At 43.7% G+C, this 18,664-nt stretch overlaps 1 protein-coding gene across 2 annotated transcripts in view; it reads right to left on the reverse strand.

Moving 5' to 3' along the window:
* Window positions 1–18,664, reverse strand: part of LOC137625696 (fas-binding factor 1-like) — a 247,161-nt gene that overhangs the window by 27,128 nt on the left and 201,369 nt on the right. The window lies entirely within an intron of this gene.

Raw genomic sequence — 18,664 nt, forward strand, 5'->3', positions numbered from 1 at the left:
CATGCAAAAAAAGGGCAAAAGTCTAACCTATAATTATACCACAGTTGTAAAAGAATATATTTAACACACTTTTACATACAATTCTGGACAATTTGGAGACATGAGCCACCATCTTCGGCCATGCAGCGGCTGCAGACAATAAACGGACGCATAGCACATAAACACAAGGGGAGAGACAAAAAATTCTCCACCACAAAAGGAAATGGTACTCAACTTAATCAATGAAGAAGAAGCAGAAGCATCGATGGTCTCAAAAACTCTCCAAAAACTTGAAAATAAGCAGAAAACTCCCAAAACAATCTATCAAGATGGCACTGCTAAAAGGAATGGAGAACCAGTGAATATATTTTCAGCACACTATGATCGGAGTTGTAACGGCTTTCTCTCCCACGTCTCCAATCCTATCCCATATCCTTCAAGACGAGGTTAACTCTATTCGGGGAAGGATATCCGCGGCTTGTTTTAAACACATCCCTGTTTCATAAACGGTATCTCTCGGGATATTCGCTCCAGAGGATAGAACTCTGTGATACCTCTACAAGTAAAATTCTCTGGTATATCACTCGCACAAATAACCCAAGTAGAAAGCTGCCTTTGAGGAACTTCCATCAGGACAACATGGCTCGAGCCCAAAAATAAAGATATCTATCTATCTATCTATCTATCTATCTATATATATATATATATATATATATATATATATATATATATATTAAAAAAAAGAGTAAGTTCTAGTCGAGAACTCTCCTGCATCTTCCAACCACGTGGAAACATGATGCAATCCCTAGCGTGAGTGTCATACAGCATACCTTTTCATCAAGTTACATAAGACTTTGTAACCAAACTACGGGAAATAAAAATTTAATTATTTAAAATAACGTAAATTCACATATACGGAACTGAATGAAAATATAACTAAATGAATGACGACAGTATTATGTAATGTACATGCATATACTTAATCCTACATGAGTAGAATTCACCTTATGAGGTGGCTATACATATCTTAAATACACAAATGAAATACGTGAATAAAATACTCTACTCTTACCTCAGACCAGCTTCATAAGAATATATATATATATATATATATATATATATATATATATATATATATATTTATATATATGTATTATATTTACATATTATATAAATGTGTGTTTATATATATAATATATATTATTATTATTATATATAAACATTATATATATATATATATATATATATATATATATATATATATATATATATATATATATATATATATATATATATATATATTTTGGGCTCAAGCCATGGCGTCCTGATGGAAGGTTCCTTTTTGGTAGCTTCCTTGGGTATATCACTACTAAATATTCCCAGAGAATTTAACCACAGGTTATCACAGAATTCTAACTTCTGGAGCGAGTATCCTAAAGGTTTCCCTTTTAAGACATCGTATATCAACAGGGGACGCATGTATTAACGCGCCACATAGCTATCTACACCCCAAACAGAGTTAACACTTCGGTGTGTAGGGGCGGAGAATAGCTGGGGAGCCGTTCCACAGCTAATCTCGTTCATGGCTACTTTTGGTACTCGAGACGTAAACAAACGGGCGCCATTGCTAAATGACGTCACGTCCGTCCTTATCCTTCTTCTAGTAGCTTGCCTTGCTAAGACGGATTTTCCCTTACGCTTTTTCATCAACCTGCATCTTCGTCATGTCGCTACCTTCGGCCTCGCCTTCTTCTGGAAAGTTGAGTACAAGGTTCCAGTATTGTTTAAATAAGCTCTGACCGTAAAGTTAATTTTACTTTTCGAGATAATTGATGTTTTGTGGCAGAGCTGTGCCTCGACCGGACCGGTCATTTTATGGCGTCGCTGTTGCTTTGCATGCCTTATTTAGATAGCCTCAACAGCGTTTTCCTGCCTCATTAACTAATCGATACTATTAGTTATTTAGTCTTCATAGCTAGGAACTTTTATATCGTGTTTTGACGCTTTATTATCGGTCATCAACTGACCCCATACCAGTTGGCTACTATAGCCCCTAGGCCAGAGCGCCTATATCAGTGTTCATGCATGATATTTATCAGTGATCCTAGGCTTATTTATGAAGATAGTGGCATTATTTTACAATACTATTGACTGTGATGCAAGTGTTTTCGCCTTCAGGGACCATATAAGGGACAGGTTAGATAGTGTGTCTTTCTAACCTAACCTACAAGTAGGACCCCTATATGCTTCCTTCATCCCCTGGCTTAGGGCATCCCCTCTGTGTAGCCTTGCTCCCCCTACCATATAAGGGGATCAAGCTCATATCAGAGTATTATATCGCTTCTCTGTCCTCCCTAAGGGAATGATCCCCCCTTAGGGTTGCGTCCGAGAATGAGGAACGGCTAGTCCTTCCTCTATTGCTGGGGCTAGGTCTCCGACCTTTCCTGCAATAGCGATACGTCTTCCATCCTTCCTAGTTCAGGATGTAACACCCCTGCTCTAGGTTAGGTTTTGGAGGGGTTAGTTCTGTACCTTGCTGAAACGATACCCATGCACCGTTTTCAGACAGGCTGCCTTACCTTAGGCTAGGGAGTGTCCTCCCTTCCTTGGTGGCCGCTCTAGTACAGAACCTCCTCCACAGAAGACCCTTCTTTTCTCCCCTCCCCACCTATCTCTTGTATGGCCTAGCCTATACTTAGGTTAGTCTATACCCATCTGTCCCCTGTCCTACAACTCCTCCTTAGGGTAGAGTGATAGGGCTACCCTGAGCTCCTGTGTGCAGTCCGCTCTGGTACATATACCCTTCATAGTGTCCAATGGGGTTAGCCACTGGATGCATTCTGTCTACAGGGGTTCTCCCCCCTCTTGGGTGTTCCCTGCCCTCCCTTGGGCTCCCTTAGCTCCCGGTCCTCAGCGGCCCCTGCTTCTGGGTGATAGGGCTAGCCTCTATCATGGGTACACCCACTCAGGTGGGATGTCTTGGGGTCCGGCCTACATCCCCCCTTCTGTCTCTTTCACTATCCGGGTGCCGGTCCCTTGCCGCCTCTACTGTCGGTGATACCCACCTCCTACCTTGGTGACTTACCCCTTGCCCTCTGCGCCGCCAGTCCCCCGTGTGCCGGGGGATTGCCGCCTGCCGTCGGCACCTAGCCGATGGCCTTCCCTCTTTCCTCATAGCCTCAGTCGTCCGTCCACCGGCCGGCTCCCGGAGTGCCGGCATCCACTGCCGGCACTCCGGTTCTGCTATAACCATCCTTGTCCCTGTCACCAAGCCGGCTACCTCCGGCTGCCGGAGCCGACGCTCCCAGCCGGCGTGCCGCCGCTGTGCCGGCGTGCCGCCGCTGTGCCGGCGGCCGCCACCCTGGTATTACTCTTGACTTCTATATTGTCTTCCTTAATGCCAGAAACTCTGCTGGAGCGGCCTCCGGCGTGCCGGGGGTCTGCCGGAGCCTTCTGGAAGCGTCAAGACGACTTGCACCCCCTTCTACTAGCTATCATCTGACGTTGATAGCCCTACATCGCAACCAGATGACTTGATTACGTAAATGGATTGGTATTATCTTACCGTTCTATTAGTAACCATGCTGTCTTCTTGCATATCACAGATTTCCAGCATGCTGTGTGTATCTTAGCACGGCTGGTTGCCGGAAACCGTTACCCTATGGGATCTTCTAGTTCCCAATTCTAGAGTCTGAGTGGCCTCAGTCCTAGCCTTATATCCTTGACAATTTCCAATAGAATTCCCACTGCCCTACGGGCATTCCATGTTGAATTCTATCCTGTGCCTTCGGTCACAACAGATTGTCTATGGATGAAGGTCACGGTAACCAGCCGGGCGGGTTACACGGAGTATGTATCTATCTCCTTCTCTCAGCCCATCCTCTGTGCATCACACCTAATGTCAAGTTAAAATTAATAATTAATATTTAACTTTAGTTTAAGAGTCATTCTTATGACTCCCCCATACTCATGTTCTCTTTCTTTTACAGGAGGAGCAAATGAAGTGTGACCACAGCTTCTGTGCAGTGAAGCGCCCGCACTTCTATGGACATACGGCATGTAGGACCCACGCCCCTTGTGCCAACAAGAAAGGGGATCTGAAGTTCTGGGACCCGCAGAACTGTACGGTCTGCCAGGATCGCCTGGTCGAGGCGTTTAGTAACCCTCCCTCAGCGGAGATTAGGGACGCTTCTCGGGATAAGCTACGCAAGTGGGTGCGTGGCTTCCAGAAGAACGCCACTGGACCGTACCTTGCCACTGAAGATATGAGGGCCTTATTGTTCCCAAAGGCTTCCCCAGATTCTGTGGTCCCCAAAGATCAGATCCCCACCGTCCAGATCACGGTGGAACCCGATGTCGTCATGGCCCAGTCCATGCACGAGTGTCGCCTGGATACCGAAAACGATGAACGTATGTCGGATATTTCGGAGGACACGGAGAGGACCCTCATGGCCCAAGGCCCGTAAGATGAAGAGGACCAGGTGGAGTACACCGAGTCGGAGCAGGAGGTCGCTTCGCCTTCCATCCCCGCCCCTACTCATAGAACCGACGGAAGTGTCTCTCCCGTCTACCTCCGCTACCCCGGATCCCATCCCATCCGCCCAGGAGATGTTCCGTATGATAGAAGCCCTTATGGAACAAAAGCTTCAGGTGACACACGAGTTCATCAGGTCCATGGGAGGGTCCAAAGAACCGAAGAAGATCTCGGTTAAGGACCTCCCTGCATGCTCACATGCCAACCCCTGGAGGTATGCCGAGCATATGGTTATCGCGACCGGCAGGATCTTTGTCAGCGATAAGATCGGCACGGTTCCCCTGGAAGAAGTGGAGTTCTTCCCGAGCTTTGAGGCTTACCCGGACTGTTACGTCCGGCTTCGTTCTGAACCTGCCTCTAAAGAAGAGACCGAACCCAAGGAGGTGATGGTGTTCGATCTCTCGAAGGCTCAGGCTATGCTAGCCAACGCGTTTAAAAGTAGGGGTTTTACCTGCTCTAAGCTTCCGGCCCTGAGCAAGAAGCACCCTACTTACGTCGCACCCGACGACGCAGTCCTTCCCTTCACGGAAAAGGCCTTCGCTGCGTGCCACAAGGCTGTGGAAGAAGGGAAACCCTGTCCTGCACTGGAGGAGTGCAGACCCTTCTCCATGGTGACTCCCCCCGACGTTCGACACTGGAAGGATATCCAGCATACCTTCGTGGTGGGAAAGTTAGATCCTGACGTAGCTGGACGTCAGTTTAACGAGGACCTCCCGAAACTCAATGACCATCTCCTTCGTCGGGAACAAGACACGAAGGAAAGGCTCGCAGCATCCATGTCCCTCCAAGTACAACTTGACGTCATGGCTGGTGACACCAGAGCCCCCGACCACTACATGGTACTCGCCAAATCGCACATGGCGACTCTGGTAAAGGACTTGTACAACTTCATGAAGGCTCGGAGAGCCTGTCAAGAATTCGTGTTTTCAAGTGCCACTGTGAGACACGAACCCCGGAGACTGATTTCCTCCAACATCTGGGGTAAACACCTTTTCCCCTCCGATCTTGTGAAAGAGATCACTGACAAGGCTGCCACTGAGAATAGGAACCTTCTCAACAAGTGGGGCATGTCAAAAAAGAGGAAATCCTTGCAGGACGATGGCCCTCAACCTAAGAGGAAATCCTCCAAGCAAAAACCCCAGCAACGTCAACAGCGACGGCAGTTTCCGGGACCCGCTACTCCCCAAGTGGCTGCTCAGCCACAACAGACCTTTCAGTTGGTCACCCAACCGGTTTTGTCCCAGTCACCGGTTTTCACCCCTGCCTTTGAACAACAGACAACTACCTTTCGTCCCAAAGGTAGAGGCTCAAACAGGGGTGCAAGCATAGACGCATCTCGCCGTCCCTCCAGAGGCAGAGGAGGAAGGGGAGCTAGCGGCCGAGGCAGTAAGCCCTCGGGACACCAGAAGCAATGAAGTGCTTCCGGTGGGAGGAAGACTCCGCCAATTCCAGGATCGTTGGACCTTCGGTCCCTGGGCACACAGCATCGTCAAGAAAGGTCTAGGCTGGAGTTGGACTCAACCACCCCCAACCTTCCAGCAATTCTTCCAACGATCAACCCCCCTTCTGGAAGAATATGTCCTAGACCTCTTGAACAAGGTGATAAGGAGGGTAAAGTCCACCAGGTTCCAAGGGAGACTGTTTTGCGTCCCCAAGAAAGACTCCGACAAACTCAGAGTCATTCTGGATTTATCCCCCCTCAACAAGTTCATAGCGAACGACAAGTTCAAGATGCTGACTCTTCAACAGATAAGGACCCTTCTGCCTCGAGGTTCTTACACGGTCTCCATAGACCTGGCGGATGCCTACTGGCACGTTCCAATGAACCATCACGCTTCCTCCTACCTAGGATTTCGACTCCAAAGGAAAAGCTACGCCTTCAGGGCCATGCCCTTCGGCCTCAACGTGGCCCCTCGGATCTTCACAAAGTTGGCGGACGCCATAGTACAACAGCTCCGCCTCCGAGACGTCCAGGTGATGGCCTACCTCGACGATTGGCTAGTCTGGGCTCCATCGCCCGAGGATTGTTTAAAATCCTGCAGCAAAGTCACCCAGTACCTAGAACACCTGGGATTCAAGATAAACGCGAAGAAATCTCGCCTCTCTCCAGCTCAGAAGTTCCAATGGTTAGGAATCCAGTGGAACCTTCAGTCACACCGCCTTTCCATCCCCCAGAAGAAAAGGAAGGAAATAGCAGGGTCTGTCAAGCAACTACTGAAATCCAAGCGGATCTCAAGACGCCAGCAGGAACGAGTTCTAGGCTCTCTACAGTTCGCATCAGTGACAAACCCGGTGCTTCGTGCACAGCTAAAGGATGCCGCGGGAGTCTGGAGACATTCTGCATCCATCGCACGAAGAGACCTCAAGAGACGGCTCCCAAACAGACTTTGACTTCTCCTCAAGCCGTGGTCGGAAGCGACGGCCCTGAAAAGGTCCATCCCTCTTCAACACCCACCTCCATCACTCAACATCCACACGGACGCTTCGCTGGAGGGTTGGGGAGGTCACTCCCACCAAAAACAAGCTCAATGCACATGGTCTCCACTATTCAAGACGTTTCACATCAACATCTTGGAGGCCATGGCGGTCCTTCTAACACTGAAGAAACTCTCCCCGCCTCCCTCGATCCATATTCGTCTAACCCTAGACAACTCGGTAGTAGTTCGATGTCTCAATCGCCAAGGCTCAAGATCGCCCCAGATAAATCAGGTGCTTCTAACAATCTTCTGTCTGGCAGAGAGGAAGAAGTGGCACCTATCTGCAGTTCACCTACAAGGATTCCGCAACGTGACGGCGGACGCTCTATCTCGGACAAGCCCGATAGAGTCGGAATGGTCTCTAGACGCAAGATCATTCTCCTTCATCTCTCACCAAGTCCCGGAACTTCAGATCGATCTCTTCGCAACGAGCGACAACAATCAACTTCCTCGATATGTGGCCCCGTACGAGGACCCCAAGGCAGAGGCAGTGGACGCCATGTCCCTGGACTGGAACAGATGGTCCAAGATCTACCTGTTTCCTCCCACCAACCTTCTGCTGAAAGTCCTCTCCAAGCTGAGAACCTTCAAAGGGACAGCGGCCCTAGTGGCTCCCAAGTGGCCCCGGAGCAACTGGTACCCCCTGGTCCTGGAGCTGCAGCCCATGCTGATCCCTCTCCCGGGCCCAGTTCTCTCCCAGCAAGTACAGAAGTCGACTGTCTTCGCTTCATCATCGAAAATCAAGGACCTTCATCTCATGATTTTCTCTCCCTAGCCGCGAAGAAGAGGTTTGGGATCTCGAGGGAAAGTCTAGACTTCCTCGAGGAATACAAGACCGAATCCACAAGACGGCAATACGAATCATCTTGGAGAAAATGGGTCTCATTCGTCAAGGCAAAAAATCCTACGGAAATCACCATTGATTTTTGCATGTCCTTCTTTATTCACCTTCATGGACAGGGCTTGGCAGCCAATACGATTTCTACTTGCAAATCGGCCTTGACTAGACCTCTGTTGTATGCCTTCCAAATTGATCTGTCCAGCGACATCTTCAATAAACTGCCGAAAGCATGCGCTCGTCTATGCCCAGCATCCCCACCGAAACCGATCTCCTGGTCATTGGACAAGGTGCTCCATTTCGCCTCCAACTTGGATAATGATTCATGCCCTCTCAAGGATCTGACTCAGAAAGTTATATTTCTCTTTGCTCTTGCTTCAGGAGCCCGAGTCAGCGAAATAGTGGCATTATCAAGAGAAGAGGGTCATATCCTGTTTACTGACTCAGGAGACCTTACCCTCTTCCCGGATCCGACGTTTCTCGCCAAAAACGAATTACCCACCAAAAGATGGGGCCCTTGGAGAATATGCCCCCTGAAGGAAGATGCCTCTCTATGCCCAGTAGAGAGCCTCAAGGTCTATCTTCGCAGAACTTCGGACTTTGGTGGAGGCCAACTCTTCAAAGGAGAAACATCGGGCAGCAACCTGTTACTGAAACAACTAAGAGCGAAAATCACCTACTTCATTCGCAGAGCGGATCCTGACAGTACACCCGCCGGTCACGATCCTAGAAAAGTTGCATCGTCTCTGAATTTCTTTCAGAGTATGGACTTCGAAATCCTTAAGAGTTTCACAGGCTGGAAGTCCTCGCGTGTTTTCTTCAAACATTATGCGAAACAAGTGCACGAAGTCAAACATTTTGTGGTAGCCGCAGGTAGTGTTATGAAACCTGCACCTAACTCTGCATAGAACAGCGAGTTACTTGGGACTCTAACTCTTCGGGTGCCTATGTTGACCCTCGAGTGATACGAAGTGATGTCGAAAACACTTAGTGCTTTCTTTTAACTGTTCTTATCCCAGGTGAAATGTCATAGTCGTCACACGAGTGCCGCATGCCTAGAGCATGATGTGTTTTATTTAAAAGACTGACGTTCCTCGAGAACGAGTGCCTACTAATAAATTTGAAATTCCCTTTCAGATTCAAGAGCAAGTCTTTATTACTATGTACATTATAATTTGTTGTAAATTAGCTTTACATATTATTGCAATTCATTTAATTTCTCTGCAATTGTGAAATAAAATTCTTATTTTATTACTTGTGCGTCTCAATCCGCTCCTACTGATCCTATGAAATACATGTCTGTCATAGTTTTATTATCCCCTTCCTCTTATGGTTAATGAAGATACTAAGGTCTCAACCCTTATTATATATATTTACCTATGCAATGTAATATTCCAATACGAATACTTACTCTTCATACCTTAGAGACGAGACAATTTTCCTCTACATACAGTGCCTAACCACCACTCGTCTGCTCTTAAGAATGTTCCTATATGAATGCCAACCATTCAGTCTTGTCTCCAAGTTCTTCAGGTTCTTCTAGCAGGGTGAATAGCCCTTCGATACCCACTTTGATCTCGGCATGGCCCGTGGGAACTTCACTGCCAGGGGGGCAGGAAGGTCTCTTCCCTACGGTTCTTTTATTTAGATTACTATGCTACCCTGTTCAAAGCCCTTGGCACTTACTCAAATAGGGGAAAATCTACCACGATACATTGATTCTCTGGTATTCTTCCATCAGGACGCCATGGCTTGAGCCCAAAAAACGGATTTTGAGTGAAGCGAAAAATCTATTTTTGGGTGAGATAGCCATGGCGTCCTGATGGACCCTCCCTGCTACTTCGTCCAGTTTTTCAGGTCCCACCCTGCTCTGCTGTATCATGGCGATCGGCAAGCAACTGGCTTCAGGATGAGAACGGACGTGACGTCATTTAGCAATGGCGCCCGTTTGTTTACGTCTCGAGTACCAAAAGTAGCCACGAACGAGATTAGCTGTGGAACGGCTCCCCAGCTATTCTCCGCCCCTACACACCGAAGTGTTAACTCTGTTTGGGGTGTAGATAGCTATGTGGCGCGTTAATACATGCGTCCCCTGTTGATATACGATGTCTTAAAAGGGAAACCTTTAGGATACTCGCTCCAGAAGTTAGAATTCTGTGATAACCTGTGGTTAAATTCTCTGGGAATATTTAGTAGTGATATACCCAAGGAAGCTACCAAAAAGGAACCTTCCATCAGGACGCCATGGCTATCTCACCCAAAAATAGATTTTTCGCTTCGCTCAAAATCCGTTATATATACATATATATATGTATATATATATATATATATATATACATATATATATATACATATATATATATATATATATATATATATACATATATATATATACATATATATATATATATATATATATATATATATATATATATATATTTATATATATATATATATCTTTATATATATATATATATATATATATATATATATATATATATATATATATATATTGAAGTATGTTTTTCATATTTCAAATAAGCCATATACATATTAATACATTAAAGTCTGGATTCTCTTAACAACCTTAGGATCAAAACCTCAGGCCAAATCACTCAAAGACTATAGTATCTGACTGGCTGGGTTTCGAACCCTGGTCCAGGATACTTGTATGATATTGACCTTCGTGGTTAAGTGGTAAGGTCAATGTCATTTAATATACTAATATATATGGCTTATTTGATATATATATATACACGCATATATATATATATATATATATATATATATATATACATATATACATATATATATATTTTCTTACAAAGTTGGTCTAACATGAGAGTAGATTACTTTATTCACGTATTTCATTTGTGTATTTAAGATATGTATAGCCACCTCGTAAGATGAGTTCCACTCACGTAGGATTAAGTATATGCATGTACATTACATATCACTGTCGTCATTCATTTAGTTATATTTTCATTTAGTTCCGTATATGTAAATTTATGTTATTTTAAAGAATAAATTTTCATTTCATGTAGTTTGGTTACAAAGTCTTATGTAAACTGGGTAAAAGGTATGCTGTATGACACACACGCTAGGGATTACATCATGTTTCCACGTGGTTGGAAGTTGCAGGAAGGTTCTCGACTAGAACTTACTCTTTTTTTTATATTGTGAGTGCAGGTGGGCGGTAGTTAGTTGAGAGCGTTACCTCTTCGAGCAACGATAGTACCCTACTTCAACTGCCAAGTTGGCAACCCGACATCGTGAGAACCCGCCCAGACCATGTGCACACTCATCGTATGCATTGCTGTCAAGAATTCGCCGAACCATGGAAATCTGTTAAGTAATAACTATGGGAACCTGTTCAATAGTTACAGCGGAAGTACCACTGGTATTATTCTAAAGCAGAATGTGCAGAATATGACAGTACCACAACAACAATCGTCGAATCGTCCTCCTTCAGGTGTTGTGAAAGTCGTGCAGAAGATTAATATTGTCTGTTATAAGTGTGGCAAAAAAGGCCATATCAGTAAGGGATGTTGGTCGAACAAACTGAAAGCAGTCGCCCAAGTGGTTAAGGGTAATTCTACTCCACAGAATACGAAGATGAAGAATCAAACGGGAAAGGTCGACGAGGAAAATAAACCAGTTAATGTTTACACGAAGAATATGACAACCCCAAACAGCATGGATGCCTTTAAACCGTATATTTATGAGGGTATGTTAGCCGGTCTGGATGGGACCGAGCAGATCCCGGTCAAGATATTGCGCGAAACGGGATGTAACTGTGTGGTGACATGAGGTATACACCCGTTGGTGAAACAGTCTCTCACAGGAGATTCTGTCATTTTGAAGTGAATAGGAGGCAAGGAAGTTACTCCTATTTGCAGTTTGAAACTGTCATGCGAGGTTGTGACAGTTCATTTTGATTTTGCGCTAAAGGATTCATTGGCTGTCGAAGGAGAAGAAGTCCTACTGGGAAATGAGGTTGGCGGAGTGCCGTTTGTGCCTTGTCCCATTGTAGCGGAGAAACCACTGAAGTATAGTCTTATGACTGAACTCGAGAAGGACTACCTGTATCTGTTTCCTTATTGTGTGACGACTAGGAGTATGACGAAGAAAGTGGCTGCAGAAGAAGAGAGAGAAACCGAAGAAACGATGAACTTAGAAGATTTGTTTACGGAAGAAGAGGTTTTCCATGATAGTATGCAAGAAGAGAGCTCCCGAAAGAGCCCGAGAGAAGAGGAATGACAGACAAATGAACAGAAAGACAAGGAAGCAATGGACTTGGAAGAAATAGAAAACTCAGCATTAGAATAGGACACGTACAATGGACTTGGAAGAAATAGAAAACTCAGCATTAGAATAGGACAAGTGAGTCGGAAAAGGTTGATAGGATTGCAACGGAAGGATGTGACGTTAATGGAATTAATGTACTGTGTGGTGGATGAGATGGAAGTGCACTGGTTATTACCTCAAGGATGGATTGCTTATGAGGAAGCATAGATCCGCCGATATCAAAAGTATAAGTGATAGATCTAATAAGTGCTGACTTAATGAGGCAATAGTTGTAGGGGCCAAATCTTGTTCGTGTCATGAAATAAAGAACGAGATACAGAAGTCCATAGTAACGGAAAAGGGCCGATGTACTTTAACGAATTCCACCCATTTTTTCCAGGAAGACAAGTACTGTATTATCGTTTCGTAGTAGCGGACTTGTACTCTTCTATAAAGTAAATTCTCTCCTACGCAACTGCGAACTTTCTTTTAGCTGCTAGGGCAAAAAAATCATGAGCTGAAGGTTTTTCGTTATCCAAGAGGAAATGAATACAGTCTTCTGTGGAACATCCTGGGACAGCAATGGAGATGGTAGAGTGATCTGGAGAGGTTTGAGTGCCAGAACCAGAGGGTACCAATTTCTCTAGGGCCCTTTGGAGCCACTATAGCTGCTGTCCCTGTGAAAGTCTGCAGTTTGTTCAGGACTTTCATGAAGAGGTTGAATGGGGGAAAAAAGTAAATGTGAGACCCCTGGTTCCAATCCAGTGTCATTGCATTCGTTCCCACTGCTTCCGTATATCTAAGTTTGGTGCTATATACTGAAGAAGCTTCTTTTTGAAGCTCGTCGCAAAGAGATCTATTTGCATTTCTGAGACTTGCTCTAGGATGAAAAAGAATGATTTTGCATCGAGAGAACAGGATTTTGACAGGGCGTCCACCGTCACATTGGGAACCCCTACTAAGTGAACTGGTAACAGATGCCAATTTTTCTGCTTTGCTAAGGTGAGAATGGTTGATCTGAGGAGACCTGGAGCCCTGTCTGTTGATGCAGTGGACTATTGTCATGTTGTCGAGAACTAATTTGATATGTGATGTTTTCTTTGGGATCAGCCTCTTCAGAGTTGGAAACACTGCCATGGCTTCCAGACTGTTGATATGGAACTAGTGAAATGAGGCTGACCACTGACCCTGTATCTTCTTGGAAAGGGTAATGTCAACCCCCAACTCTGTTCCAAGCCGTCCATGTGAATTGTCACAGAAGGAGGAGGATACTGTAAAGGGACGTGAGTCGAGAAGCTAATGGCAGTGGTTAACAGCTTGAGCTATTGTAGCAGCAAAGCCAGGGTTTTGTGAACATCTCTCCCAGCATTTGATGCCTTTGTTCTTCTCCAGACTATGTTGGCATCTTTGAGTCTTGCTTTTAGGAATGGGGCTACCACGGCAATGAACTACAGTGATCCTTAGACTATCCTGACGTCTAGTTATTACCTTCGAGCGAAGTAAGCACCTGACAGATTTTGTGATTTCCTTTCTCTTGCTTTGCGGTAGAGAAAGGATGTGTGACTTTCGATTCCAGTAAAGCCCTAGTCACTGGAAATCTCAAGCTGGATATAGCCTGGACTTTTCGAAGTTGATTTGAAAGTCAAAAGACTAGGAATTTCATGACTTCTTGAGCTGCTAAGAAAAATTCCGACTTCGCTGCAGCCCAGACTAGCCAGTCGTCTAGATAAACCATCACCTTTAGTTGTTGGACAATGGCCTCCACTAGCTTTGTGAAAATCCTTGGAGCTATACTGAGTGCGAAGGGCATAGCTCTGAATATGTAGGCCTTTCTTGCCAGGCTGAGAACAAGATAGGGGGAAAAGTGCTGTCCTAACGGAAGATGCCAATAGACATCGGTAAGATCTATGGAGACAGTGTAGACCCCCTAGGGTAGTAGGGTCAGCATTTGCGAGATAGTCAGTATCTGGAACTTGTCGTTCAGAATGAATTTGTTTAGTGGGAACAAGTCCCGAATAGTTCAAGAGTGTTCAAATCTTTCTTGGGCACACAGAATAGCCGCCGTTGAAAGTTCATGGATTTTGTGCAATGGATGACTCCCTTCCGGAGAAGATCCTGTACGTAATCCTCCAAGAACGGTGTTGTGGATTGAAAGAACCTCTTGAACTGGGGTGGTTTCTGTCTCCATTTCCAGCCCAGTCCTTTCGAGACTATACTGTGAGCCCAAGGATCAAACTACCATTGATGCTTGAAAAGATAAAGACTTCCCCCTACCGGTAGTTCCTCATTGTTGTTGTGAAGGACCTGTTTCTTTAAATGCCTTGCCTCTACTTCCTCGGCCCCTAGATTGACCGCCCCCTCCAGACCTTCCTCTGCCGCTAGCACTTTTCTTTTGTAGTAGCTAAGGCTAGAGACTGTAACACATACTGCTGGGGAACTGTGTACACAGTCTGGCGGATCATGGCAACTGAGGCTTTTTTACATAAAGCTCTTTTTCCCCTGATCTGCTTTGTCCATTACTTCGTTGACCAATTTCCGAGGAAAGAGAACTTTCCCCCAGATATTTGAGTTAATCAACTTTCTAGGCTCATGCCTAATAGCTGCATGCTCTTTGGGCTAAAAAGAAATCATGTACTGTAGATCTCTGTGGAAAGCAGCCAGATCAGTCTTTGCCAGGACTGGGAAGAGGTGTTATTTAGAATAGTTCCAAATCAATATTTCCAGATAGGACTGGTGGGACAAAGAAGCAGATAGCCTCTCTTTGGCCACCAATTCTTCCTTCAAAAGGAATTCAGGAATTCTAGGCAACCTATCATTGAATTGTTTGCCTCCAATGTCCCTAGCCAGTTTTCTGACCATAAAGGTGTGTTGGACAACTTCCCAAGTTATAAAGAACAGCTAGGGAGGCAGGTTTGCACTCCTCTAGCACTGTCAAGGGTCTACCTTCCATTACTGCCTTCTTCACAGCATCTAAACTTTTTGAGGCAAAGGGAAAGACCCTATTTTTGAGAGCAACAAAGAAGGCCTGCTTTCTGCCGAAGGCAGAAAGTTGAGTATTAGAGAATTCGGCCATCTTAAGTCTCCTTAACCAATAAGGATTAAGCATTGTTGTGGTCTAGGATTATAGTCTCCTTAGGGATCGTTTCATCTCTAATGGACGCTTCCGAGAGTAGTTTTGCATAGCAGTAAGGATAATTATCAATAGAGGGGTAGAATTCTAAGTCGGAGACAGGCTAGAACCCATACCATCTCCAATGTGGAGGTACCCCTCACTCAGAGCCATATGCTCAGCATAACGCCAAGGATTCTTAGCCGAGAAATCTGTTAGGCTCAACGCTGGTGGAGCCTTGGACTTAGGTGCTTGTTCAAAAGCCTCTATCTTTGCCTCTAAGGACGCTTGAGTTTTTATGTTTGACATGTATATTTTCCATGAAAAACTAAGTTTAGGAGAAAATCTTATGGCATGGTGTGTAAACTCTTCAAGGACATTTACATACTGTACTAGGCAAAAATTCACTCAGATATAAGAAAAATATCCTCTCCACTAGGGGGAGGTGCTCTCCTACAGTTACTGCACAAGAAATTATGATTCCAATATAAATTTTCTTTTGAGGCTCATGGCATGAAGGATTTCATGTAATGTGGCCCTTGGCATGGAAGAGGTTGGACCACGCTCCTCTAAACTAACAGGCAAAAAAATCTAAGTATAATAACAAGCAAAAAACAAACAAATTGGTACAATGTTCTGGGATTCGTCGACCTACAAAGAATGACACGTTTAGTGAGAAGGTAGTAGAAGATCCTACTTCCATATGTAGAGTAGAAGGGTGGTGTTGAACACTGGCCTGGCACTTGAAGGGTGGGGATATAGGATAAAAGACATGGAAAAACACTTTACTGTATTTCTATTGGGTTATGTTAAAGTTCTCACCATTCGCTTACAGGAAACTAGTACAATGTCTTGTAGGTATGACTTATTGAAATAATCAAAGATCTGATTGTATCCTTTAGAACTGAAATATTGGCCAGATCTATTTCTGCATATTATAGTACTGGTGTCAGTATCGACCTGTAACCTTTGATACAGTATTTGGAACTGAACACTGCTTTTTATACTGTATAACCCTGAAAAGCTTGATGATACAGTATTGTAAAGATTTGTATTAATGACTGACACTCTCTTAACTTGCAACTTGTATAATAGGTGTTCCATTGGTGCTGGCACAATTTATTCATAAGCTTTCTTTTGAAGAGATGGTGGAGAATCCACAGGATGAAATAAAGCATGAAGGAGTTTTAATGGAGTATTTGACAGTGGGACATCTGGTATTTTTGGTAGAATGACTGGTTGATTTACTGGAAGGGGCCATAGCTCTGTGAACCACTCACTCTGTGGCCAACAAGGTGCTATGAGAGTGGTTGATTTACGAGAAGGGGCCACAGCTCTGTGAACCACTCACTCTGTGACCAAAAAGATGCTATGAAAATCATCCTTCAATTGTCAGATCATGGAAAATGGGGGTTAAGGTAAAAGGGATTTGATCACTCCTGAAGCATGGCACTTACCACCCACGCCAAAAGGTCTTGAAAAGGTGACCAGTATATGTCCATCTGCTTGGTCAATTATGTTGTGAACATGTCTGATATACCAGAAGATGTAGTTGTTTCTTGCTCAACTGGTCTGCTAATTTTTTTCCCCAGGATAAAACTGGGGAGCAGGTCTCTGGCTAGCCAGAACATGACTTCCAACTATTTTCCACCCTGCTTCCTGATCTAGGCTAAGGTCATGGTGTTAATGGAGTGTAGGGCTATGACCTTCCCACTATCAGGTTCTCCGCCCTTCTCAAGGCATTACACAGTTAACATTCTAAACATATGATGCATGACTACTATACTCCTCCATTCAAAGGCCTAACAGGTGACAATCTTCCAAGGTTACTCCCCAAACTTTCAGTTGATAAATCGTGGAACACCAACCTTTCTAGAACTCTAACCTCCAGACTAAACTCTGGCAGTTGATCACTTCATCAGGTTATCACTTACTTGATCCTTGAATAGAAAGATTAAAATTAGCTTTGAATTCAGACTTCTGTCCTAACGATGGTTCAGATGGAATTGAAGAGGCCCCAGTCTCAACCTAGTTTGAAAAAGAAACTTCTCCAAGAATGTCATGGTTCACAAGAAAACACATCCACTTATGTGTTGTTCTTCCATGCCTCTTGCTAAATGAGTCTGCAAGGACTGGATCCTTTAGCTAGACAGGAAAGCCAAGAAAGAAACTAGTGCCATTATCATCACCAAAATGATAATCGGCTAAGCTGGAGACTTCCTAAGATTGATGAAAATCCCCAGATTCCTTAAGAGCATCAAGGCAATATAAATCATACTGAAAGAAGGAGCTTGAAATTTTTATGAATGAAAGTTAAGGGCTGAATCTGTTCCTTTCAGAGAAAGAACATCAATGTATTTTGGGAAGATTCAATGTAATAGAAAGATCTGAGTAGTGGTATCCAGTGTCCTGGTCCCACTGGCAAACTTACTACGAGTTTCGTTAGGGTTTAACTTCATCCCTCATAATTTGCACCATTAACTTATCATAACTGACTTATAATGAAGAGATTCATGAAACATCTACACTACACTTGATTGACTGGATCTATGTAGATATAGCATCAGCATCTGCATAAGTAACAATAAGCAAAACCACAAATCATGTGTATACAGTACTGTATAACAAACAAAGAAATCTATACTGAGGAATACCAGAAATTACAGTCAAAATAGCTATCAACTATCAATTATAAATCAAATAATTCTGTAATACTGTACTAAGAAATGTTCTCCCACCTATCATTTACTTTGTAAACAAGGGAATAATGATTAACATGGTCAAAAGGACCACCATGGTCAAGACCATTTATATAAAACTTCCTTACCAACAAAAATTTTAATAGTACAAATAAATCGAACTACTTTTTTTAATGCCTTAATTATCTATTATTTCTTATTAAAAATAAATGTGTTAACATAGCAAAAGTATTCAAAATAACCAACTTTTGTCTACCTTGAAAAAAGAAATTTGTTAACATAGTAAAAGTATTCAAAATAACTAACTTTTGTCTACTTTGAAAAACTGATTTTATCCCCATCAATTCTATGCTAAAAATGAAAATTTTTAGTCAGATAAATATAAGAAATTCCCAAGTTACAGTATATATGTTCATGATGTATATTAAACACCATCTTAATATATTCTTTACTCTACTTAATTACAAATTAAGAAAATATCTTTTTCTAACAAGCTACTTCTATAGATAAAACAGTGGTAAATATCGAGGGGGTTGTGTGCTTCACAAGGAGCTACTTGGATTGAATTTTAAAACTATCATTGAGTAGAAGTGTTTGCCAAATTATAAAATAGAGATGTGAATCACCTTTACTAATTATCTATGAAAACTGGTCTTCTTTCAAATAGAAAGTAACTTATCCTCTTCAATGAAGTCCCATTCTCTGAAAAAGAGAGCCCTCAAGCAATTTATATATTTTTAA

The sequence above is a fragment of the Palaemon carinicauda genome, chromosome 2 (genome assembly GCF_036898095.1).
Source record: "Palaemon carinicauda isolate YSFRI2023 chromosome 2, ASM3689809v2, whole genome shotgun sequence".
NCBI lineage: Eukaryota > Metazoa > Arthropoda > Malacostraca > Decapoda > Palaemonidae > Palaemon > Palaemon carinicauda.